General features: G+C 40.1%; 1 long non-coding RNA gene across 1 annotated transcript; it reads left to right on the top strand.

The window, feature by feature from the left end:
* Positions 1-598: 598 nt before the first annotated feature.
* On the top strand, positions 599-5,183 carry LOC310907363. The gene is made up of 3 exons (XR_014589612.1): positions 599-700; positions 3,355-3,412; positions 4,503-5,183. It is a non-coding gene; the product is annotated as an uncharacterized lncRNA (long non-coding RNA).
* The last annotated feature ends 21,171 nt before the right edge of the window (positions 5,184-26,354 follow it).

The following is a 26,354-nucleotide window of genomic DNA, read 5'->3' as shown; positions in this document are numbered from 1 at the left end:
TTTCTTTCTTTTCCCCCTCCTTAATGGTGTCATGAGTCAGGGTGAAATTAAAAGGCAGCTAGAGCCATATAACACAATCAGGTTTTAAGCACGTTTGCCACAAAGTGTGATACAACCCACATGGAAAAAATCCTTTCAGCTCTTGCTGCCCACTCTGCACTAAACTGCATGAACCCACCAAGTGGGAACAGCTTTGGAAAGTAATTTTTGTGGGTACCAACGCACTCAGGACCTCTGCTCCATCATCACGTCCTCTGAACGTTGGCCAGAAGGTTTCCTGTTTCAGAGACTGTTGGGATAAAGAGATGAATGGGAAAGCTGATTATGCATTGGCTACTGATTCCAGTTCTGCAGAGAGGTAAAAGTCAAATAAAATTCATTATTTTATAAAATTGTCATAGTCTTTTAAATATATTACACTCTGAAGACTTCTGAAAGCCTTAGAGTATTTTGATATGTTAATTTGAAAAAAATGTGTTTTAAGAGAGTTCATGGAGACCTAATATTTCCTTGTGTTAGCATTTCTATTTTTACATTGCTCTGCTTTCCCCCAACATTTTATTTCTCCATTAATTTTAATTAGGTTCTCACTGGATTTCAAGTACAGTAAAAGTACAGAAATGGGAAAAGTTTCTTGCCAAGACTGACCAAGATGTCACAGAGATATAGTCCCGCATCCTCCCACTCTTTATGTCTAAAGGTTTGTATTTTCAATCCAACATGCCCTCCTGCTCCTCTGCCCAGATTCAAACACTGGTGGAATCTGTAGTATGTTGACAAGCTTTTATATTAGTAAGATAGTTATTTATTGAACAGCGACATGGGCACTCAAATTTCCTCTTGCCCCTTAATATGTTGCATTGTGCCATTTAAGAAATATTGATGGTGTCAGATTCTCAGTGGTGGGAGAATGGCACAAAAGGACACTAAATCAGTGTCACTGGCACCTGGAAACAGCTGGTGGAGGAAGCAGTGCCCTCCAAACCCATGAGTGCAGCCTCATGAGCCAAAGCGTTTTTCTGGGACCATGGGCAGACCTGTGGCCTGGGAATCTCTGAGGTGGCTCTTGTAGCATTGTATCCAGGTTTGCTGGTCATAGTGCTTGGGAAGAGTGAAGGTGATAGTGCAGTATTTGTGGCCTTGGACTAAGCAGGCTCATCAACACAGATGAGCCTGTCATGCATTTGGTGCTCTCTCCATAGCCAGACAAACCTTTGGTCATGTCCCATGGCAAATACATGGGACATTCCTGAAAGATACAGCTTCTATCAGTGATGTGGGATAAGAGTGGATCCTTAAAATTATACATTTGTTCTAATTACTAACAAGTTGTACTTCTGCAAGAAGGAGATACTGGTTCCTGCAGCTTAAATCATGGTCACACCGGACTGTCATTTTAAAGGGGCAAAGCAACCCTTTTCTGCCTGAAGTGGTGAACTGGAGCAATGCTACCTTCTCAAGGCTGAACTGAACCATCTCTGGGTTGTCCAGAGTAGCACTCAAAATTTCCTTTCAGAGCAACCATGAGGAATATGTATGTGGAGAGGGTTACAGGGAGGTGGGTCCTCCTGGCTGTATACCTGTCCCTTACCTGTCTCTTGTGGGGTAGCCCCCTCTCCATCCCCTCCCAACAGCATGCTTTCTGCAATGGAAATCCCACTCAGAGCACTTCCCTCCTCTTTTCTGACCAGGGCTGAGCTCCAGGGCATTTCCCTCTCACTTCCCTTTCAGTAACACCTAGCCAAGAGAGGAAGAGAAAGAGAGGAGATGAAAAGAGAGAGATAAGATGAAAAGACCTAGAGCCTCACCTGTTACCTCATATTTTCCCACCACCTGGATCAGGGAGAAGGGAAGGAAATTGAAGTTCTGCCCCTTGGCAACATCCCTTCCCCAGCCAAGTCTGAGGCAGAGGCTCAGAGGTACAGAAGTCTGGTTGGAACTACACAGCTGACATGGGCAGTGGGACAAAACTTTTTCCTGGTTCAGATTGCTATCTGGGAATGACATCTCCTTTGGGTGAAGTTTTTTTTAATGTTATAGAAGTACTGGATGCCCTTGTCTCAGATGCTGAGAACTTTCCTATCTCTTAGGCAGACCTTAGAGAAGAAGTTTAGCACATAGAAATCCCAACTTACACAATTCCCCACTTCTCAAAAGTCCTTGAGCAGGATCCAGGTGATGTGGGCTCATGAGAAAGAGAGACTCAGCTGTGGTTACATGTTAGAGTCTACTTCAAGATCACTTCTACTCAGACAAATATTTACTTCCCACAGACATAGAGCTATACATTCTGTAAGACATTGCATTACCTTTCAGTATTTGGAATCACCTGATCTGTGTCTGGTTGATCTGATAGCTGCCTGAAGTATAGGTCACGATGAGTTATCACACTTTTCTGGCAGTACTGAGCAGAAGGAAAAAGCTGTAAGGGAAATGATCTATTGTCCTCAATTCCATGAACTTGGAATGGCAGATAGGAAGCAGATCCATTATTTCCATCTGCAGGAGGCAACCATCTTTTATCTCCATGATCTTTACTGTGGATAAAGGTGAAGTAAACCTCTTGCCTTACAGAAAGCCCTCTGTCTTTTTGGTTTAAAGCATAAGCTCCCCTGGCATATAGCAGCTATAACAGTGAAAAAGCAGACTTTTATTAATACCTCCCAAAGAGAATATGCATTTAATAATATGCTTTATTTTAAGCTTGTGTTTTAACTTCTATGACTTTTTAATTTTGGATGTTAATAAAAATGTTTTGTGAGAGTGAGTGAGTAATTCATAAATGTATTTATAGCTATTATTTCCCAATTCACTCAATTCCCAACCAATTCTTGTTGGCAAAGAGAGGTGTGGGGTTTTCTGTCCATGCTAGGTTTCCACAACAACGAAGGTCTCCTTTCAGTCTCTTTCCAACAAGATTGGATTGATTAACTACGCTACTGTTTATTTTGCTGTACCTGCCAAGTATATGGCAATGCAGAAATAGGAAAAATTAGCCTAATGTGAATATGTGGACAACAGAGAATGCCAGAAAAAATATCATCCCTGAACATGCAACAATTCCCATTTGATTTCATATCAGGACACCTATGTTTCAGATGCACCTCCCAGACAAAGAAAACATCAGCTTCTAATTCAAGTTGGTCATTTTGTAACAAAACGAGTTGAGAACATTTACCAGAAAATAGTTTTATTGAAAAGTAAAGTACATGTTTTTTTGGTTTTGTTTTATTTTTCTTTTTTTTTTTTTCCTTTTCCTTTTTCCTTTCCCCTTTCCCCTTTCCCCTTTCCCCTTTCCCCTTTCCCCTTTCCTTTCCTTTTCCTTTTCCTTTTCCTTTTCCTTTTCCTCAACAGGGCTGGATTTACCCAACAAGAACCCTGATGGGAAATGGAGATGTGTATGCTCAGAAAGGTAAGATAAGAAGGGAAATCTGGAGACACAGCATGCTTTCAGAGCCTTAGGCTCTTCTTTTATGATTAGGATCCCAAAACAATGTTCATCTTTCGTGAATTAAGTGACAGAGTTAGAGAAGACAGGAAACTGCAAGACAAAGAAATGTTTCTGCTGCTCCATTTCAACTTGATGGTGCACATGGAGAAACACTGAAGAGAGCCAATGATGGAGGAGAAGAAGGTCTTCCAAGCTGGAAAGCCAACTCTCTTCTCATGTTTCTCTTTCTTTTGTCCCTCACTGTAATAACCCATCAGCAATACTCTGGCTGTGTGGCTGGATACTTAAGCATGAACCTGTCATCATATGTGGATGCCCTTCAATTTCAGTAAAGCTTTTCTATGAATACACTCAAAGAACTGAGGCAAGAAATTGCAGGAAACAGAAATTTCTGCAGCTATTTCCTTTCAAATGGAACAGTGATCATTTAGATAACACTAACAAATGTTTTTCTTCTGATTGTAGTATCAGTAGCATTCTTGGAACACTGGACTGAGGTCAGAGCTGAGATTCAGGAGGCATAGGGAACATAACTACTTATTGCTATACATCCCAACCTTACACACAAAAATTCTGAACACATTTATTGCTGACAAAATTTTGCTAAGAGTTAATACCAAATTCTAAGATCAGCCACTGGACTTTGAAAGGTTTGGATCAGAGCTGGGAGCAGTATTTCATTCTCAGTTCTTACAGTGACAGTGGATCAAATCAAAAGCCTGTTTCACGTTTTCTTTGAATTATGAGAGTTCAAATTCCAGATCATAGCCCTGCTGTTCAGTGGATATATATTCATTGACATTAGTGTTTCTGAATGGATTAACTCAGACATCGTGGAATACAGATCTTACAGTTTGCTTCAAGATAAGCATGAGCAGTGTTATAGCAAACATTTTGGATATCTTCCAAGAGAAAAGGCTCACTCATGGAAACTAAATGTTCTGTAGAGAAGTTGTGAATTTGATGAGTCTGTTGAAAGCAGTCCAGCACATGTCTGACCAAAACTTGACTATTTTTCAGTCAGTTCATCCATATTCCTTTTTCCTTCTAGGGTCCTCAAAACTCCATGGGCTCACACAGCCCCACAGAACTGGGAAAAATCAAAGGCAGCTTTGGGTTTCTGGGGAACATATTTTGGACTACAGCTCCAGAAACCTTTACAGTGACAGTACTTGACTGTCCCTCAGGAAGAGTACTCTAGGATTTAACAAGAAACGAAAAATGTCACTGTTCTCCCACGAGAGGGAAATAATTCTTGACATGTCATTTTGTGTCATTGTGCTAATCCACCAGAGTTCTGCCTCAGCAATCACTCAGGGATGTAGCAGCTGTGTCCAGATTGCTGATGTCTGTGATGTCTTTGCCACCAGGATCAGACTCACTGGAGAAAGGGAAGCCAGCATGTGCTTCATCTTCCCACAACACACTGGTGGTGTGGAGCCGTTCAGGTTCTTGGGCTGGGACTAGCTCCTCTCCTGATTTATCCTAAAGAAGGCTTCAAGTGCAGCATCATGGGCTTTTTTGTGTACCAGAGAGAAGAGCTCAGCAGAGGGTACCAACTATGTCCAAAAAGCCCTTAGATGGAAATAAACATTGGTAGTTATGGAGACATACTGGGTATGACCTCATTACCCAGAAATGGAAGGCTTTCTATATAAACCATTTACTCAAGTAAAATTATGCCACAAGAAGGAATATGCTTACTTTCACCATCTCTATTTATTAAAAATGTTTTTAACATGTTCCTTGATAACTTGATTTATGAAGTTAATGACAAATTGCTTTCTTAATTGAAATATGTCAGGTTTCTAAATACTGAAGTTAATTATCCCTCCTTTTCTAGTTGAAGGCTGACCTTTAATTATACAATATTAATTCACATATTGTATGAATTATGTGAAATATCCATTTTGTATGTAGAGGGAGACATGTATGTGTTATTGTAGTGGAGTACAGTTACATAATTATTTTTAATTTAAGATATCAGCTTAATTAAATACTTGCAGAAACCAAGCTTTTTCAGGAAATTTGCAATTACAATCAATTTGAATGTACAGCTACATTAATATGGTGACAAGCCCAATAATAAAAACGAACTAAGTAATTATGGGCAGGTGCTGAACAGATGTGTAAATAGAAGGTCTCTGCATGGAACATTGTTATATATCATTTTGAAAAGCGAAAGAAACCTGTTATCCATAGCCATTCGTATATGCAGTTATAATCAGTCACAAAAAAGTTAGTCCTTTCAATTTAGATAAATCACTTAAAAATGTGTATGGCACTTAGGCTTTCATTTTCTGTTTCTGGAAAGAAAGTCTAGTTGATTGAAGACTGCTGCTCTACTGTACTCAAAGAGTCTGCCGCACTATTGAAATATATTCTTCTTTCAACACGTTTATGATGAGTGGGTTTTCAGTTTGGAATGGTTTAGCAGTCAAAACAATTCACATTCCATATTACAAGTTGAGCTTTATTTAAAGAAGGAGGGAGGCTAAGACTAGTTTAGAGTTGTTTGCTCAAGTTATCAGGTTGCCAAAACCCCAATTTAACCTCCAAATAGTTGGAAAACAATTACATTGCATTATTACTGTGAATTGCTTTTAGATAGATTTACAGTGTATTTTTTTCCTGTGTGTTTTAGTGTTTTTTTCCCCAAGCCAATATATTAAAACACACTTTTCCAAGTGTTCTATTTTCATGTGATGTGTGAGAAGTAATTATATCTGTGATGTAAGCAACTAAGCTAAACTGAAATGGTTTCTATAGCAATCATAGAGAAAACCCAAGGAAAGACTGGCATCTAAGGAAAGGTGAATGTGAGCCATCCGCTTGTATGGAATGGGATGCCCTAAGCTCTCTGTGGAAGATCACAATGTTTAAAGTAGCCATGTCTAAGCAAGGGGCATGTCTAAACTAGACTCTTTCAGGAATTTAGATGCTTTATTCCAAACTGCAGAGATCTGCCCTGCTGTCTCCGAGGTCTTTGGCTCTGAAATGGATCTCAATGACCAAGCCAGACCCTTCCCAAGCAATACTGGATAGCAGTAATGTACTTTTTCTCATTCTCAGAAATAGTCACTACAGCTGTTGGCACGACGGGAACCTGTGAAAAGCAGCTGAGTTGTGCACCATTCTCTTTCTTATCCCACCATGTGCAGGGCCATCATTTTATCTGGAAAGGGAACAATTGACATGTCTGAAGAGAGATTAATAATGTAGCAGTGCTGCTGCAATAAAAAGTGTCTGGACAGGTTCCACCCATCTATTTCATTTGTAAAAGGGCAAACATCAAAAGCATAAATTTGTACTGCAAATGTGCTATGAAATATTTCAGGTGGGGAGGGTGAAGTGGGAACCTCACAGTGTTGCCTCCCAGAGTGCTCTGCAGCTGAATAGTCCCCATGGATGACATAAACAGCAGTGACTTTTACACTGTGTGCTGGTATAGTACTCTTCCATACTATCACAAGGCCATACTCAGCCTGTAGACTGTCTTACAGCAGAAAGATGACAATATTTGGTGTGACAACGTTTCTCTCAATTCCAAACTCCAAGATACGCCAAACATTGGGTGTAAGAAGGGAAAAAATGAAGCAGTAATTATTTCCTAGGAAGAGTGAACAAATCCAAAGTAGAGGGGAGGACAAAACAATCTCAGTTTTGAAGAGGAAATCCTCAGGATGCTTACTGACACCATGTTCCCTGTTTGCTACAGAAGCATGGCTGAAAGGATGGGCAGGCTCTTCATCATGGCTCAGCTACTGGACAGAGGAGGTCTATTTTAATGAAAGACTTCGTGTTTCCAGTTAGAAAAGCTGGAATACAGAATTTGTCAGAGGAACATCTAATAGTTAGTCAGACTTTGAATAGGAGCTGTGAGAAAGAGGAGGGCAGTATTTGACAATATATGATATCTGGATTTTCATTCTTTATTCATGGAGTCCAGTAAGGTGGGATATAATGCAAACTTCATACATTCTGGCCTGGAATGATTTTGCTTGTCATTTCAAAACCAAAATGATTTGGATTTCCTGCATTGCCACAGTTAGCCACACATGCCTCCTCCTAACTCTGCTTGCATTCCCTTTCCAGCTGCTCCCATAATCCCCCAGTTCATCCATGTCCAAGAGGGCAAGTAGGGAGATTCCAGAAGAATTTGTGGAAGATCCATGCTACAGGTGCAGAGAAACACAAGCCAGCTCACACCCAAGGGCAGTGCAGAGATAGTCCTTGTGATCCACATGAGTTAGCACCAGCACCAGAAGCAAGATTCCTGCTTCAGCACCATGCTGAGCCAATCTGGCCATATCTTTCTCCAACTGCACCAGCAACACAGAGTGTGACTCCACAGCACACTGTTAGTGTTAGGGCAGGAATCTTTGCAGAGTACTTGAGAACCCAGTGCCTTCAACTGCATTTTAGTTGTGTGGGAATTGTTTGAGCTCACTCCTGTTGCCACAGCTGCTTTAGGAAAACATTTAGTTAAAGATGAGGGTAAGCACACATTATAGATGTAAGCATATGGCTGTCACACTGCTGCCCAACAGCTTCTATAGATATGTGGGACGTTATGTTATCCAAAGCACTTGGAATTTTTCAGATAACAAAAGCTAACGAAGGCAGCTATTACAGCTTTATGTGGCACTTGTTTCCTGATAGAATTGCCAATCCAGTGCTTTGAATTCTGTGCCAACAGCTTTGACACAAGGGAAAGAGCAAGCTGTGCTTTTAACAGATGTGAGTGCTTTGGTCGCAGTGATCACTGCTTTTTCAAAATCATTATCATGTACAGGGGATTGCAGATGCATATTTTTCTGAAGTATAAATTTGGAAAAAATTCATATCCAGACAATCTAGGTAACTTTTGTTGGAATTATTGGAATAACTTGTACTGACAAGCTTTAAGAAGCAAAACCAAGTGGCATCATCTAGCAACTATTTTACTGTCCTGGAAGTGCTTGTGTTGAACAGATGCACAACATGTGGCTGGCACAGTTGGCAATGTCCTGCATTGCAGCTGAAGTGTTACACCAGAAACAAGCCAAACTGCTGAATTTCAGAGAATCTGCTGTCCTTTCATGACTGCAGAATGAAGACAAACACAACATTCTACATGAAATTGCTGGTTAAATAGTCTCAACTTAAGAACAGTTCACTGTCTAGTTTTAGCCTTTCTCACTCTATTTTTCCATGTCTTAGCCTAGGAAACGGCTACTGAAATAAGGTGATATTTCTTCCTCTGCTTGAACAAGGTTGTCACAATACCCTAAGAACTGGATGCTATCTATTTGGTTCTTTAAATGGCAATTTCAGCAAGGAAATATCAATTTTTTATGTCTGTGAAGGTGATGAGTATAACCTGGAGATACTGGAATGGTGTAAACTGTCTTCCACGAGAAAACCTTTTCAGCCAGGAGTGTCTGAGGTTTCTTCTAAAGGCTAAGGTCAACAAACAATTCTTTTGTAGAATGTGTGCTCTGACTGAGGAGCTGTGCCCCAGGTGAAGGAGCTACAGGAAGGGGTGAACAGGCTATCCAGTACTCGAGTGGATGAGCAAGAGATAGACCAATTGTTTTCAGAGACATTACAGTCTCAAGGCTCTCTGGAGACTCAAACCTCCAATGCAGTGGAGAAACTGATGGACCTGATGGAACACTGCAGGGTAATGAGTCAAGGGACTGTTAGTCAAGGATCGGTTAAAGATGAGGGCTGGGTATTAGGAAAAGGTTCTTCACCCAGAGGGTGGTTGGGCACTGAACAGGCTCCCCAGGGAAGTGGTCACAGCACCAACCCTGACAGAGTTCAAGAAGTGTTTGGACAATGGTGTGACTCTTGGGGTGTCCTGTGCAGGGCTAGGAGTTTAACTTGATGATCCTTGTGGACTAGATGGTCCGTTCCAAGTCAGCATATTCCGTGATTCTGTGATTCTGTGAAGCACATTGTCAATTCTAAACCTTTTCTTCATATGGACAGGATGTGGCAAATCTTGGCACTATAAGATATTTGTCAAAGAAAAATATAGTTGAGATTTCACAAAGCCTTGACCCTTGAAGTGCTTGTGTTGGGCTTTAGATGGCACATGGTGTGCAGTCTAATGCAAGGGAAGGTTGGGCTGAGGAACCAGTGAGGTTCTGTTTTGAGTCATCTGCTGAACAGAAGCAGGTCCTAACACAGTTCCTTACTCAACAGACTCATCAGTAAAGCAGAGCATGATCTGAATGAGCAAAACTATGCCAAAAATTTCAGGTTTTTGGCTGGCTGGGAAAAACATTTTTTGTTACAAATGAGAAGAACCCGTATTTTGCAAGATGAGACCTTCTTTTAAGGTAAAACCCCCCAAGTTTTCTTGACTTTTTCTTTTTCCTGCAAGCTTTACCATCTTTTATGCAGTAAAAACAATGTAATGTAGTTAGCACAGATTCTCCAGAACATACTGTTTAGGAGGAAAAAGAAAAGGGATTCAGGAATATTTTACTCTACTGACATGGAAAGCCATGTCATAAAGAGATGAATCTTCAGGTAGAAACATTCAGTCTATGCCCTTCGCAGGGTAACTAACCAAGAAATTGTGTTCTCATCAGCTCCTGCTCTCCTAATCTTTCTCTTTCTTTCTTATTCCCTTCTTCCTCTATTCATTAATGAATTTCTTCACGTTCAAGCTGTCATTTCTGAATGTGTGACTTGCAGATTAGTGCATAAATTAATAAAAATGTTACTCATGATCAAATTCCTCTGATCGGAACACTTCCATATTGACTGTTCTGGCCCAAATTAAAAGCAAAGTACAGAAATAGTTCTCTCCTCTCTTTGTTTGTTAAAACAAAAAAACCCCAAAGTTGGTCTGTATAAAGGTACAAAGTAACTCCAACAGAAGTAGAGAGGTTGTCTCAAGAATAAAAGACATCCTTTCTGAGCATAGGCTCTCTTTGAGCCTTGTGCTTTTATGCTGTCCATGTAATAGAACTAGAATCTTCACAAGGTTCTGTTATTCAATCAAATCACCTGGTAACTTAATGACTTTTCTGTAATTTTCTTACTTCTGTCATTTCTCTTACTGCAAAGACCAATGTCTAATCTGCTATCATAATCCATAGAGGTATCAAATGGGCAGCTGCGGTAATGCACTCTCTGTGGACTGGAGTGTCATTGCTCCCTAGCTGCACCTGATGTCCCTCCTATATCAGGCAGGATAACTCTGAGGAGATGGCAGCATGTTGGATGTAAGTGGCAGGCAGGATGTTGGCTCAGGGGCCACCAAGCTCATCCTCTCTCAGCAGAGGGTGTCTGTAAGTTCACTGGCCAGGACAGCTGCACACTTCGAGCCACACAGAACCTAAAGTGACCTTGTAATCAGGGCACTTATATTTAACTTACAAGTGTCCTATCACATTTCAGGTGATGAAAAAGACTTTATCACACAGTTCCTCTTTTCAGTGGACAGGGTATCTTCTCTGAAGAATTCAAGGAGAGGCAAGAAGGCTCTGATTACAGACTTATAGTGGGTTTCCACATAGACATCCATCTGCCCTGACTGCACAGATGCTTCTCACTTGTTTATGTCCATAAATGACACTGCCTACTCAAACAGGCCTCTTCAGACTTTAACATAAGGTAAGATTCAGAGTGCCTAAGACACCTGGATACCTAGGCTACTCAGAATATCCTTCCTAAGATATCCCCTGAATGTCCTTCCTAAGATATCTCCTGTTAGGGCTCTCACTCCCAGGACTCCAGAAGATCTTGCTCCCAAACTTTCTCCTAGGGTGTTTAGCTATAAGCCAAGATGACCCACTAAACCAATGTGTAGCCCTCTAAAATGTTCAATATGGATTGCAACATGGCATTAGGCAAGGCTTTCAAGCTCCAGAGGATACACAAAGTCCATTATTAGATTGGTTCTTCATTAGCCCAACATCTGGCTCTCAGCTTCTCTCATGGTAGTGCTGTGGTTGGAATGCTACCTCAACTTCATTTTCATAAGCTACACTGTTCAGTGATTTATATCAGTCTGCTTTTAATCATATCATGCCAAAATTAACCAACTGTAATTGTCACCCAGGGTAGGCAGCCTTCTGGAAAGGCCATAAATGAGATTAACTATGAGGGCAGGATGCAGCTGCATGGCTATGAAGTGGAAGAACAATCTGTGCACTAGCTCAGCCTCTACTCCATTATGTTAGTGAAAGAGCATGGCCTTAATGGGAAGAAAGGAAGACTGAAATATCTGTGACTTCATGCTTTCCCCACCTTCTCCCCCTAGTTTTCATTATGTATATTTTTCAGTTGCAGAGAAATGAAAACATCTTTATTTTTGTTTCATTTTTAACCACTCTGTTTACAAGATCAATTAAAATATTTAACTCTGAATCTCAAAGTACTTTCCCTCTCTTCCTCCCATAATTTCAGTTTGTCAGCAAAAAATGCATCCATAAACTCATCATGTTCACATATGTGTGTACAGCGTCCAAACCACACTGTGCTCTCCAGCACAGTGAGTTTTTTCATAGCTGGAAGAAGCAGAGAAATGGGATCTGGAAGGTGGGAAACCTTCAGAGCATAACTTTTCCCTTTTTGTACTTCAGATCCAGCACTGACTGAAGTCAGAAAGTGATCTTCTAGCAGCTTTAGTAGGCTTTGGAACAGGCTCTAACAATGGAGTAAGCAGAAGATACATGGTTATGACATCACCTTCATACTAGTTGCCAATATTTTTTTTTAACTAGGAAATATTAGCAAATGTGATAACACAGTGAAATGTGGTGACAATAGGAATATTGTTCATATCTTGTTCATTCAAGTTATGACCCTAAGTAGAAAATACAATTAAAACCATGTGGTGATCTTTAAAGTATCTGGCTTTGTTTAAAACTGCCCTTTTTTACAAGAACAAATGTAAAACAAAGTCTTTACAAATAATTTTGTTAATCAGACAATGATGGCACAAAGATCACTGTAAACACAAAGGGGAAAGGGAGTCTGGCTTTTGTCCTGCTGCTGCAGAAGTGGAGGAAAAAGGGATTGGAACACAGAAAATAGGAGAAGAGCCTTCCTCTTTCTCTTCCTCTTCAGAGATCTCTCTGAATAAACCAGCCATAGGAGTGGACTCTTGGAGGTCTTTCCTGGGAGGAAAGAAGGAGGTTATCATAAGTTAGCTGGCTTTAGAGCTAAGAAGAAAACTGCCACATGTGCCCAGCCTTGAAATAGAACCAATGTAGCCAGTAATCAGTAACAGCTTTCCCCTTCAGTGGAAGATACAAGAAACCCACAGCACGTTCTCAGCGACAGTTTTGATGCATGCCTTGCTATAAAGCTGTTCAAAGAGAAACTTAGAGCCTAAAACTGTTACAGCTATACTCTATACCCTACAGAGCTAGATCCTATAATCCCATTGATGTATCTTCTTTTTTTCTTATGGTCAAAGGTCTGCCAGATAAAGCCTGATTTATTGTTTATACTTTTATAATTACCTCATGGAATATAAGCCCTTAGATCTAGCAAACACCTCTTCTTGTAACATCACACCTATTCTTTCCTCTTTCTCTTTTCCTGTCCTCTCACATCTTTGCTTCTTGTATCTCGACCCTTTGATGTTCAAACTACTGTTATAATTAATGTGTGCCAACTGGTCCCCATCCCCATCCCACTCCCCTTTGAGCAGGAAGGCAGGGAAGCATCGCCCACTCACTGTTCTTACCCCACTTGGGTCTTTTCTCCTTGATGTGCAGAAAAGGAGTGAGTGGAAACAAGCTGGTGTTTCTGCCTGTACGTGTCCATGGATGGACAGTAAAGGTCAGAGAGTAAAGACAAACCCAAAGGATCCTGACAGAGTGTCTACTAACAGGCAAAAGCCACCAGCAGAAAAGTTGTTTCTACAATTTCTCTGAGCCGTTGGTGGTTCTTCAGTATAGGAAAACAGCAAAAGAGATTGCTGAAGCCACTGTTATTAATATGCCTGCTAGCTCAGATGTATTCTTTGTAGTGACTGTCTAAGGCAGCTCTAGATTTTAATTTATGAAGGTCAAATTAAACTTTGAAGGAGTTTCCTTTTTTAGATGGAAGGCTGGACTCAATGAAGTGACACTTGACCGATAATTGTGTAAACTGAAGCTCTGCCAAACAGAATTGAAAACTAATCTCCAGAACAGAGTAAGTTTCATTTAGGCCATATTCTGCTATGAGGAAATTGCAGATAGTATGACTTTAACTAGACAAAAATGCAATTACAAATTTTCTACGTATGACATTGGATGCAGTTAAGAAAATCATTCTGTAAGTGAGGATTTCATATCTGTACAGGGGAAAAGTCTCCATCACTGAAGCTCTGAGCAGTCATGCACTACTGCTAAAGGGCATAGCAGGTGAATTTTCAAGGACCCTCAGCACCTGATTAGCCTTGGTTCCTTGGGGCAATTCTTGCTGACTTCTGCTGGAGTAGAAATAGGACAACGCAAACCAATTCTTTGAAGACTTCACACACATTCATGCTGTTGTTCTGGCTTTACCTAGTGAGAACTGCCAAAGGGACAAGTACAGCAAAGGGGGAGCCAAGCATAGCAATTCCAGGGAAGAATATGTCTATCATCTATAAATTAAAAGGTGGAGTTTTAAACCTGAAGCAATTGAGGTGTACTTATTACTAGATAGCTTATGTAGTGTTTGGCTCAGGAAATACCCAGCCCCAGGCCTAAGACATGTGGCTGAATTTTTTCAGACTAACAAGTTGATGACACATAATATATATCTCTGTTTGAAGCCACAGAAAAACTTTGGCTTAATTTATTCAGTAAAAATGGCACACACAGAGACAGTCACTGAAACTTTCCTGAAATATTTTGTCTTAATCTAGTCCACAGTGAAAGCTGGTGCACACACCATTTCTGAAGCTTTTATGGCCCAGAAAGCAGTGTATATTTGGCACACATTTGACAAGTATCTTGTATGATCCCATTAAATTACTTTTTGAAATTGATCTTAATTCCAAGGGCATGGGTTTATGCCACATAAGAAGCACACTTTACCACACAGCATTCAGGATTTCCTCAGCCAGTATTGCATTTTGACAAAATTTCATGGATGTATCAAAGAATCACAGCAAAGTTAAGGATGGGAGGGAACACAGGAAGTCATCTAGTCAAACCTCCCTGCTCAAGCAGGGTCCCACAGAGCTTGTTATTCAGGATTGCTTTTGCCCAGAAGGCTTTTGAATATTTCCAATGATAAAGAATCTACACCATCTGTTCCAGTGCTTGTCACCTGCACAGTAAATAAGTTCTACCTCATGTTCAGGTGGAACTTCCTGTGCATCACTTTCTGCCTGTTGCCTCTTGGCACCACCAAGAACAGCCTAACTCCTCCTGATGCCCTCTCTTCAGACACTTACAGACACTGATGAGGTCCCCTCTCAGTCATCTCTTCTCCAGGCTAAGCAGGTCCAACTTCCTCAACCTCTCCTCATAAGGAACCAGAAATATAGGCAAGTGAAAGCATATCACAATTTAGTCCATTTCTTCCAATTAGGACTGTCTTTCACAGGTAACCAATTTATATCGGGAAGTCCTTATTTCCTGACATTTTGCTAAGATTTTCAGTTACAGTGTTTAAAATATTTATAGAAAGTCCTCATCTTCATTATTATAGACTCAGCTATCATTTGAGAAGCCTCCTTTTGCACAGGAAAGTTCTACTAATTATGACGCAGTGGATATCTACCACAATATTTATTGGGGAGGCTCAAGAATTGATACAAGTTGGTACAGAGCACCTAGAAGTAAATCAACCACAAGTCTTCCAGGACTTGCCTTCCAAATCAACTCACAACTCTTGAGTCAGAATAGAATAATTTTCTCAGCTGAGAATTGCTCCCAGGTCAAAAATCTAGGCTTTGGAGCAAGCACAGCAAAAATATTACTAGAAAAGAGATAAAATCTAAATCAATGATGAGTGCCCAGCATACATGATCACCTTATAGTTAAAATATGAAGGAAGGGCTTTTATTAGTTTAACAGTTGTGAGTAATATTTTCAAGTAATGCCAAATGTGTTACAGATGTTGATAGGAACAACTGCTGACTTCAGCATGCTCCAACACAGAATTGAGCTACTTTGGAGAAATCCAGATCAGAACTTTGCAGCCAGCCTCCCTGTAAATCACAAACAGCAAAACACTGTAAATAATACCAAGTCACTCCAAGATCCTACATCCAATTCAAGGTTTTGGGAAATTTGCTAACTTTGCTGCTAGCTGCTTGTGAAGGGCTGAAGCAATGTTCTCCATCTTAAAACAACACAACTTGATGAAAGTCCTGTATTGGAGTTGCATACAGAACAGGGAATGTTGTTAAAGTGCTGGCAGTGTAATCAATATGACATAATAGATGTTATATACTGCATTAAATTATTTTGCACATCAAACACTGACTCTGTGGAAAAGAAGACACATCGTATTCCAGTGCACAATGAAGATGATGCCTTAAATGCAAGGAAGCAAAGAGTGAACATCAGTATAAAATTCACCATGTCTTCTTGAGCTAACCTGAGAGCAACTGGTACTGCTTCAAGAAAAAACAAACATTTACTGTGCCAGCTGGGCACAGTAGATGTGACCATTATGGCAGGAGGCTGTGATCATTATGACTGTCCCTCACTGTCTGTAAAGAAGACATAAATGGAATATATTTTCAAGTGTTTTGAGTAGTTTTACTCTGACCATCCTGTCTAGGATATAACTCACCAAATTCCACTTGGGACAAGGCTCCAGAGACCAATAAAGCTTATTCCAAAGAAAATTGTTTTAAAAACCAAGTCCAAATTTTCCATCTTTCAATCTTCAAAACTGACCTCTTAAACTTTGTTGGAACATTATGTCACATGCATAAATTTTTAAGCAGTCTATTGAGATAATGCATTTCTGATTATTGAAGTAACTCATGAACTGTGTACAAGTAACATGACAAAACTAAAAGCTAACCTGTCTTCTACGTGTCACTCTTATAACACTACTTAGATGTCTGCTTTTACACCTCTGTAGTTCCAATGTGATTTTCAGCTTATATAGAAGCCTGGAAATATTTTACTTCAGAGTGGAAGAATTGTAAATGCACAGTGGAAATTCTTGCTTAAAATGGCACATGTACACCTCTGATCCAGATTTTGGGATGTGGAAGGTTTCTTCATAGCCACTTATTTTAAACTCTCAGCAATATATCCTACAGTCCGATTTCTAGGCATCTCAACTTGCCACTAATAATATTTATTACAGTTTTCATGTGAGCCAGCTCTAATATCAGACACATTCATGTTTTCCATTACACAAGGGAAATATCTGGTGATAATTGGAAAAGCCTAGATAAATGCCTTGCTAGTAAGTCAAACTGTGACAATACCAATTTTCCAGGTGAGTTCAGGAATGATCAAAAGCATAGCAAAACTCAAAGAGGATTAGAAATGTATAAGGATAATAACACAATTATGGAACATCAGAATAAAAGTAGATGGAGGAGCAGTCATGTATAAACCCACCAACAGTTTTGTCCTGCAGTCCTACTTAGATTCAGTGTCCTATTGGTACTCTAGGCATCACTGGGTGGTTCAAGCCATGCAGAACACACTACAGGGCTAAAACTTTGGTCTGGGAACAAACTCCTGTCTGGAATGTTTTTCTATAAATATCTATTATGTATGTTTCTTGGGCTTACCACATATTGTCAAGCCTAAAAACAAGGTAGTGAAGTTAGCACCATACTAGGTCATGAACAGAAATTAACCATGCTGAAGGTGTCAGCCTGTAGCAAGAAGCAGTAAATCACCTATTTGGCTGTGAACATGGAAAAGGAGGTTAGCTGATAGCTTGTCCAGCTAACTCCACACTTCTGGGAAAAGGAGAAGATTTCAAGGACAAGAGAAGCTAGACAGGGCTGGGAGAGCCAGCTCTTAGGGCTCACACTCAAAGTGATCGCACATTACAAAAGCCACAGTGTTTTAAAGATAATTTCTCTGCAGAGCTGGCTAAACTCTACTTTACCAACAGGGCTGAGAAACTGCAAACTGGCTCTGCTGGGATAAAATAAAATCATAGGTTTGACCTTAAATCTGTGTGCTCCATGTGCTCTAAGCAAACGTAAGATGACATCTATACTTGTTACCTTGGGGGATGGCTTTCTTCTCTCAGACAAACTGTGGGATTCATTTATGTGATGCACAAATACAATTACAATAAAATAGGAATATTACAATCATCTTCAATGAGGAGGAGGGAATCCCTTTTTCCCAGTTCTCTTACAGTTCCAGGATGAAAAATCCAAGACTCTTTCCATGAAGAACAACTGTTTTGTTGTTGTTGTTGCTGCTGCTTTTATGGGAACTTTGAGTTATTCAGTGAAATTCTTCTGCTGAATAAAAGCCGTTTCAAAGTCTGAAATGTGAAGTCCTAAACTGCAACAGTTCAGAATTTAATTTTTATGGTAAATTTTCTTTAAACTCCTATTTATGACAATGGAAATCAGCTCTGTAAAAGGATATTTTATTCCATACTCACATAATTAGTATTTATGTACATTAAACAGAGTAGGGGAAGCTAATGATACAGGAGAGAATGCAGAATTACATAACAATTTAGAACTCTCTAATATTCTATCTTATTATGCTCTTTAGAATATGTAGGGTTTGTTAATCCTTCTGAGGATGACTGGCTTTATCTGACAAAAACAGAGTAGAGCCTAGTAGCATCTACCATGTCATCTTGTCCACTTTGTGCTTCTCATTAACATGACCTCATCCTGCTTAGGGAGACACAGAAGACAGAAAGAAACATTTAAAATTCTGTGCCCTCATTCTCATTTGTGAAAGTTTCTAGCTGTGATAGAAGCACCTGTCTTCTAAAAACAAGAATGAGAACAGGTCCTGATGTGCACAGACTGGAGTCTACACCCACACATTTAAATTATCAACAGTGAATCCAACTGCCATGTCCTCAGCTAAATGCTAGGGACAAATTCAAATAATTCTGCTGAATAGCTGAACCACCATCTTGCCAGTGATCTAATCAGTGTGTGTGCCTATATACATGTGTATGTGTCTACATGTATGTATCAGAGAGAAAAGAACTCTGAAAGTAGGATTCTACCACACAAGATGTTGCTCTGTGAACTCTCTTAATAGCAGGATACTTGGCACAAATATAAACAGCTTGTATTTTTCATGAAAAGAGAGCAAGGAAGGGTAAGAATGATTTCCAGAGTATGGAAATCCACTCTTTGGTTTGGTTTCAGCCTCTCTCGGTGAACCTATCATGTCTGTCAATTTCAATGACATTTTGATGGCTGCTGATACTGAAAAGATCATGAGATTGATACATTCTAGCATGTAGATGCATATACAAAATTTGGTCCCCTTCAGGAAATATTTATTTCTAAGGAAGATGCAAAAAGACTCACTGGGATTATCATGCAGCCATTTCCAACAGTATTATGTACCACACCTCCACCACCTTTCCAAATAAACAGTAAGATGTGATATTGTAATTTAACTATCCTTGATATACTATTTCATAGTCAAAATTTCATAGTCAAAATTTTAAATGTGTGGGATTTTTCCCATTGTTCAATCTCACTGTAGTTTTACACAGTTACAAATATCTCTTAAACTCTTTTAATAAGTATGCAAAATAAACAGATCTGAGACCCTGAGGAAGATTCACTTACTATAAAGTCTTGAATGACTATATTTTCACAGGCAACATCAGCAGATGGTATCAGTCCATATGAAGTGATCCTGTCTTGAACTCAGAATGCACAGTCTTCTCCCTCTATCCCTTGGGCTCCTTGGTATTATCTCCAAGGAGCAGTGACCTGTGCTGCTCTTCCCCTGTACTTTTGTTCAGTGTTCTGTCCCCACCCACATTTATCCTTCTCTAATTTCCTTTAGGCAAGTGGTCAGATAATGGAGCATGATGGACGCTGCTACTGTGGTCATTGCCATAGTGCAGGAGTTATTGCTCCTAATTTCATTTGCAGCCTTGTGGTTTATTTATTCATTCTTTTGCAGGAGCCTTTGGCCTCTTTTGCCTCAGACCCTACATGGTAATAACTGCAGTTTTAATTTAACAGTCCTGTGCTGATTAGGGAATTTTACAAACTGATAACTAACTGCAGCTACTCCGTAAATACCACTGCCTCTGAAGTGAAAGGCAATAACCCTCACGAGGACCAGAAGAGAGCCTGCTGCATGCAGCAAGTCCTTGCAGCAGGCAGGGAAAGTATGGCAGAGCTTTAGGTAAGTGGGATATAATTAGCCATGTTGGAATTTGACCAGGATATCAGGGTTAACACCGCTGCTCCTGTGAGAAGTGCCTTGGGAGTTCCTCAGCAGCAGGCAGCCAGGACCTCTTGTTTTCATCACATTCCAGGCACTACATGACAGCTACCCAAATACACTTTGCCTTAATGAAACAGAAATGCACATATGATACCTACAATTTGGAACCAAAGTATGGACTTTATCCCAGAATGGAATAATTCAGATTTGTGATTAATTTAGAGTGAAAAAGGACTCCTGTATTTTGGTTCTGGACCTTATCTATTGTGAAATAGTAATGACAAAATCAATAACTGGTGAAACTGAGGAGCCCACAGGCTTCTTGAACAGCTCAGTGTGCTGGTGGTTGGCTGATAAGTCTAGTCTAGTTCTTACATTGGGCTTTTATGCATTACCTGCAAAATCTGTTTGTAAAGAGCTGTGGTCATGGGCATTACACAGTGCTCCGGGCTGCACATGGAAATTGATGGGCAGGAAGAGGTTCCAGTGCTTACAGCATCCCAGAAGACTCACCCAGCTGCTTCCTCTGCATGTGCTTTTCAACTACTTATGTTTCTATCTTAAATGACCTGCTCCAGCTCTTGCACTACGAGCTAGTTGCCTTCCTGAGGCCTTGTCTAGCCCCAGGTTTTTATTACTTTCCTGTGAGTCATGCATACCATGGATTGATGCAGCTCTGCCCTGCCCAGGAAGACTGCAGGGACAAACAGCTGCTGGTGGTGGGAGGAATGAGGCTTCTTTAATTCCTACAGTAAATCTCTGCTTGCTACCAGCAACAACCAGAGGGTTATGGAAAAGTGGTCAAGAATTTTGCACTGATTAGTGTATGGACAGATAGATTTGCTGTATGCCAATGTTTTCTATAATCTGAAATTATTAAATTGGATAGACTGTATTCACCTAGATTCAAATTAGTACATTTGTCACTAGAAATTTCCAAACAAATCCATTATTAGTCCACAGAAAATAGATTTTTAACACTGGCAAAGCTTAGACCTTTCTATTTTATATGTTTCCATATGTTGGGCATGGAAGAGAAACATATAATTTCTCTCCCAAATGTATTCCCTCCTGTGTAATGTGAATGTATTATGTGTAATTATATTCCAAGGCAATAAGATTAGACAAATTACTGTACTCTAAAAAGTGACATTAAAAATTGCCTCTCCATCTTTATTAGCTTACTTTTTCTCAGTCAAATATGTTTGGCTTACAAGAAAAACGATGTTTTTCATTCTGACCTCAGGCTTTCCAAATTCAAACAGAGCTATGGGTCAATAGCTGAATGAGAAAAGGTTTGTCAGAATGATTCAGATAATTTTTGACACCTCAGCATCTTCAAATTACTGCTTATGTCAGGCATTGGTTATGCCTGACAGTGAAAGGCTGGGAACAAGCACATGGTTCAGATGATGATCTGTGTACAGGAATTCAGATAATCTTGTGGTAGCTCTGTTCCACTTCATGTGAAATGAAAAAGGAACATAACTTTTTTGTCACTGCAGTTAAAGCAGAAGAGTAAGACAAGAGTCAGCCAATGTAATGAGTTAGAAATGTTTTCTATTAGCTTTACATAGCAGAGTGAGTGTGAATCTTTTCTTCATGTTTTGTGCTGAAAAGTGATTCGGAGATTATCTGTAGGCAATACATACCAGGGAAAATGATTTTGCTACATGGTTATTAAAAAACAATACTGCCACAATTGCTTGGCTAGAAAGAGCTATACAGAGCTATACAGCTGTCCTCTTTCTGATGGCTTTGGGCAGCAGCAGAAGTCAGGGATTTCACATGGGTTTCTGCGTCATTGCAAACATGACAGGTCTCCCTCCAGCTGGCAGGAGCCCAGGAGCAGCTTCCCAGGTTGTCAAGGCCCTGAAGAAGGATGGGTGTTTGGTAGAAAAATGAAATTATCTCCTTTTCAGCTTCATGGTAGTTTTAATAAAGTGTTAGTAGAGCTGAACATGTTGGCTTTGGCCTTGAAATTACCGTTGGTGACAAGATGAAGAGCAAAACTAAGATATCTGTAAAGTGGCACATTGAAGACGACTCCCAACAACCTACAGCTGCAGCTCCATTTAGAGACAGCCATCTCCTGATGTGCTTGAGCCAGCTCCCCATTTCTGGGCCCAGAGGGGTGTGTGTGCATGCAACCTTGCTGCAGTACTGAGGACCCTTCATGAAAACTGCAGGTAGAGGACATCCTGTTCCATCCTCTAGTTGTGGGCCCCTGGGAGCTGAAACTGTGACTACAGAGAGAGATGTTTGCTCTGGAGTTAAGAAAAAAAAAAAACAATTTAGGAAAAATCCTATTGAATTAAAGGAAACAAATATGTAGCCAAAATACAGCAGCTCCTGGTGAGGTGGAGGAGATGGTGGCTACTTCCAGACCAATGGCTCAGCACTGCTTTACACTGTGAATAGGCTGTTTGTGCTTCTTTGGGCTTGGTGGCTTTGAACAGAGAATTGCAGGGGCAGTTGCTGGCAGGCTTTGGCTGTGGCTGGAGGCAGATGTCCAGGCTGGTGGGTCAGACACCTGGTGGGTCAGAGCAGTGGAGCAGTGACATGTGGGTGGGACAGCCTGGCTGCCATCACTGCTGCTGCCAGGTGGGGGGTGCCACAGCTGCCCCTCCTCACAGCAAATTCAGCTTCTCACAGGCAGCCCAGTGATGGCAAAGCTCTCCAGCCTGGTTGGAAATGGCTGGGTGGCAACCCTTGAAGTAGACCATAGAAATGCTGCTACATAGAGGCCATGTGTTCTATTCTGTTTTGTAGCAAGCAGCACATGGCTGGAACTCAATAAGCTTTGGCTAACACGAGCCTTTTTGCGTCTTCCATCAGGACTCCTTCTCTATGCTTTAGTTCTTGCTTTTTTCATCTTCTGGACATTGACAGAAAGCTGTAAATAGGAGGACCTGGGCTGAGCACCAGGCAGGAAAACAGGAGCTCTCCAGTGGTGGTCCATGCTCTCTGTTGTGGCCCAAGGCAACTCCCTTAGCATGACACCATATCAACTTCCACTTGTTAAAGTGGGAATAATACTCACTTCTCCCTTCCCATAATCAGCCTGTCTGCACAGTGCTGGGAAATTCTAAAATTGCTTCTTAAGCTTAATGACATTTCTTTCCTGGAAATCCCCGGGATGACAGTACATCAACAAAAAAGTATTGACATGGTCTAGATGTGCTGTGACAGGAGGCTTCACTGTTGATGATACGGTCACAACCCAGGTAACTGGCACAGCAAGGGCAAATGAACAAAATACACAGGGTAGGGAATTTCTTTGGTTATTGAGTAAATTGGAGAAACTCAGTCTACAGAACTGCTTTTCTTTCCAGGAGGACTATTGTGATGTGGAATTTTGTTCCCCAATTGTTTTATGTAAAACATTTGTTGAAAATTAAAACAACTTAACTTGAAATAGGTCAGAGGCAGTCTGGGCAAGTAAGTGAACTGTGTTTTAACAAAGTGTAATTACATCAACTCACAGATGGCATTCTGAATTTTGGAAAGCTCGTTCTGCTTTAAGGTTTAGCACTTGGGATTAAAGACAGTACAGTATAACTTAAAAGATTTAAGAATTATACTCTAGGAAGTCATGCTGTAATAAGCTTTAGATCAACAGTTCATATAGCATCATGGGATTTTTAGACCCCCAAGAGAAAGAGTCCTAATATACTGTAACCTACAACTTTCCCCTTGAAATGTCTTAGTTCTGCAAAGCAGTAAACCAGTCTGGACTAAGTTACTGGAGGTCTTTGAAGTACTGGAAGACCCATAAATAAGGTGAGTACTTTGGAAGGGGGGGCTCATTTTGTGGTGTACATATACAACTATTTCATAGTCAAGTTGATTTGTAGCTGCCTGTATGTCAGTTTCCTGGGAGCAATAAATCTTCATTCAAGCAAAACTAAAATGTCACCAGTATTTATTTCATGCATTTTTTACGCCAGCAGGAGAAGAAAAAGTCAGCATTCATGTAAACTTCTATGCCCAACTTGCAGCTCTGTGCTAAAACTATGCTTCATAGTATGAAATTTTTATAAATCTAAAATGTAAACATTGGGTAACAGATGTACCATTGCATGGCCAAAAGAGTGGTAACTGTCACTGGAGAAATAAAACTGAGTTATTGTTTCCAGTTTCAAAAGAACAGCAACAAGTCTAAAAAACTATATGTGATCTTTGTCCTTTTTTCCCCCTCAGACACCTGCACTCATCTAATGTTTCACTGAGCCCTGAAAAATAAATGCATAGCTTCAGTCTCCTAATCCATGTGGCTCCAGAGACCACTGTTACATGAGAACTTAAACTGATGATGCTGAGCGTCCTAGGGGCAGCTTAATCTTTTTTAATTCAAATCAACTGAGTCCCATGTGGCGCTAGGATGATACTCTATATGCTGCAATCAGACTGACCTAGACTTCTTGTGCTCTAAATGATTAATGAAACTGCCTCCTAGTTTGTTTCTATGGTGATCCGAAACTTGACACGATGTAGGAATCTGCCATTCACGCTGAATGAAACAAGGAGGAGATAGCCCAGGAACAAAACTCCATCAGTTGTACAGAGAGGGCTCAATTTTAAGTCATTAGTCTCCTTGTACTTGGGTTGTTGACTCTTGAAAATAAGAGTGAGATAAAATATCCAAGTTAATATAGCTTTAATTGGGTAGTTTACTAGTAAATTGTTTCAGTATTAGAAAAATGGGTTACTCTGAAAAGAGCTTTCTAAGTTTTCTTTTAATGGGCAAATGTGGGACAATGCTAGAGCAATAGCTGCAGAGTTTGCAGTTTCCTATAAAGAAGCTGATTTGGCTTCTGCAATGCTTTTAAATAGTGTAAATAATGTTCTAAGAAAAAATAAAAACAAAACTCAGGAAAAGAAAAATCTATGTTCAGGTTTTATTGAGTCCATGAAGAAGACTTCTTGTATCCTGTATTTTGGTACTGACATTTCAAATAAGGAATGATTTATTTCACTAGAGTGCTTTGAAACTTTCAAAGCAAATAAATTACTTGCAATTTCATTTCCAGAGGGAGCACATTACCAAACTTTTAAATATTTTAGGTAGTCCTGGAACCACTGATGAGTATCTTTAGTCACACTTAGGTGTATCTGTAGTGCTAGGGTAAAAAAACACTTGAAAAATCATCAGTAAATTAGTGTAGCTGCCGTACCAGACACCATGAAGCCCAGATCAAACCATCTGCCTGAATTTTTACTCAGAGAGCCAGGGTGCAGCCCATGCTGGATTCCTAGAGGCTAAATTGTAGGCAGTGCTGGCATTAGTTAGTTACTAGTTGACTTGGTTGTGCTACTGCTGTAGCTTGAGTGTATTTAGAGCAAGCCCATCATTTTTGCTCCTTTCTATTCCCAGGCAAACACTTTTGAGCCCTTGTTGAGCAAAACCTCAAAGACCATCTAAAGATATGCAAAAGCAAAGGTTTTCTGAAGACAGTGAGAGCAGTGGAGCCCTACAAGCTCTGAGATAATTTGGGGTGCTCTTTCTGTCTCTGTCACTTAACACTGCATTTATTTTCTCCCTTCCAAACTCCCGAGTGCTGAGCACACCACGGTTTTTTGTCCTTTCACCAGATCCTGTCTCTCCACTAACACAGTGAGAGATGCTGCCTCTCCTTTCCCTTCCATGTCCATTTAAAGGGAACACTGTTGGCTATGTATTTGCCTCTGGTGAGGCTACCTCAGTGCTGATTTTGCTGCATCTCTCAACAGCTTTTCAGAAGGGCACAGCACACCCAAATCATCTCATCGCTTCATCTGGAATCAATCACAGCAGGTCCACTGATGTCAAGAAAACTATGCTCATTTGCATCAGCACATGACCTGGTCCTATCTCTTTGTGATCTTTAGACCAACAGTGCTCCCACTGGGATTCATGATCTCAGAGGAATCTAAACCCACTTTCTAATATATTCTGCCATTTTTCTTTCCTATCATAAAAAAACATTGTGGTTACTGACCCAAATTCATAACAACTCAAATTCTTCTTTTGATATGAATCTGAGGTATTTTTCTTAATATTGCACCCTGCATTCCGAGACTTTAAGGATCCAGACTTAGAGGGTCTAACTGATACTATATTTCTTTATAAATCAGTTACCTTTGCAAATGTAAAATACTTCATGTCCAGAATTTTGAAAGGAATCTGAAGTACTTTGTAATTTCAAATATGACTTGATAGACATTGTCCCTGTATTTCTTCAGCTGTTTTTGAAAATCCTTGTTTATGTAATTGCCACATGAAGATGTTATGGTGCAATAGTTGCATTTTTACCAAGTTTTATTTCCTGGAATCAGACAATGCTGTTAGTACTTCAATCATCATTTTCAGAAGAAAAGGCAGAGAGAAACAGAAATTCTTTAGGATTCCCCAGGCAACAAAACCAACTATGATGCACCCAGATTCCATTTTTAAGACAATTCTGTTTTGAGGGAAGAGTTTGAACTTGCTTAGAATATCTTTGATTAGTAGTAATAACTCTGTAAGTACACGTCTCACTGGGGTTCTTAGAAGGATTACTGGAAAAACCAGTAATTTTCTTTGGGAAAAAGAAGTTTTTGTTTGTTTT

The sequence above is a fragment of the Zosterops lateralis genome, assembly GCF_965231275.1.
Source record: "Zosterops lateralis genome assembly, chromosome: 3".
NCBI classification, from domain to species: domain Eukaryota; kingdom Metazoa; phylum Chordata; class Aves; order Passeriformes; family Zosteropidae; genus Zosterops; species Zosterops lateralis.
This window is presented reverse-complemented; position numbering and strand designations above follow the sequence as displayed.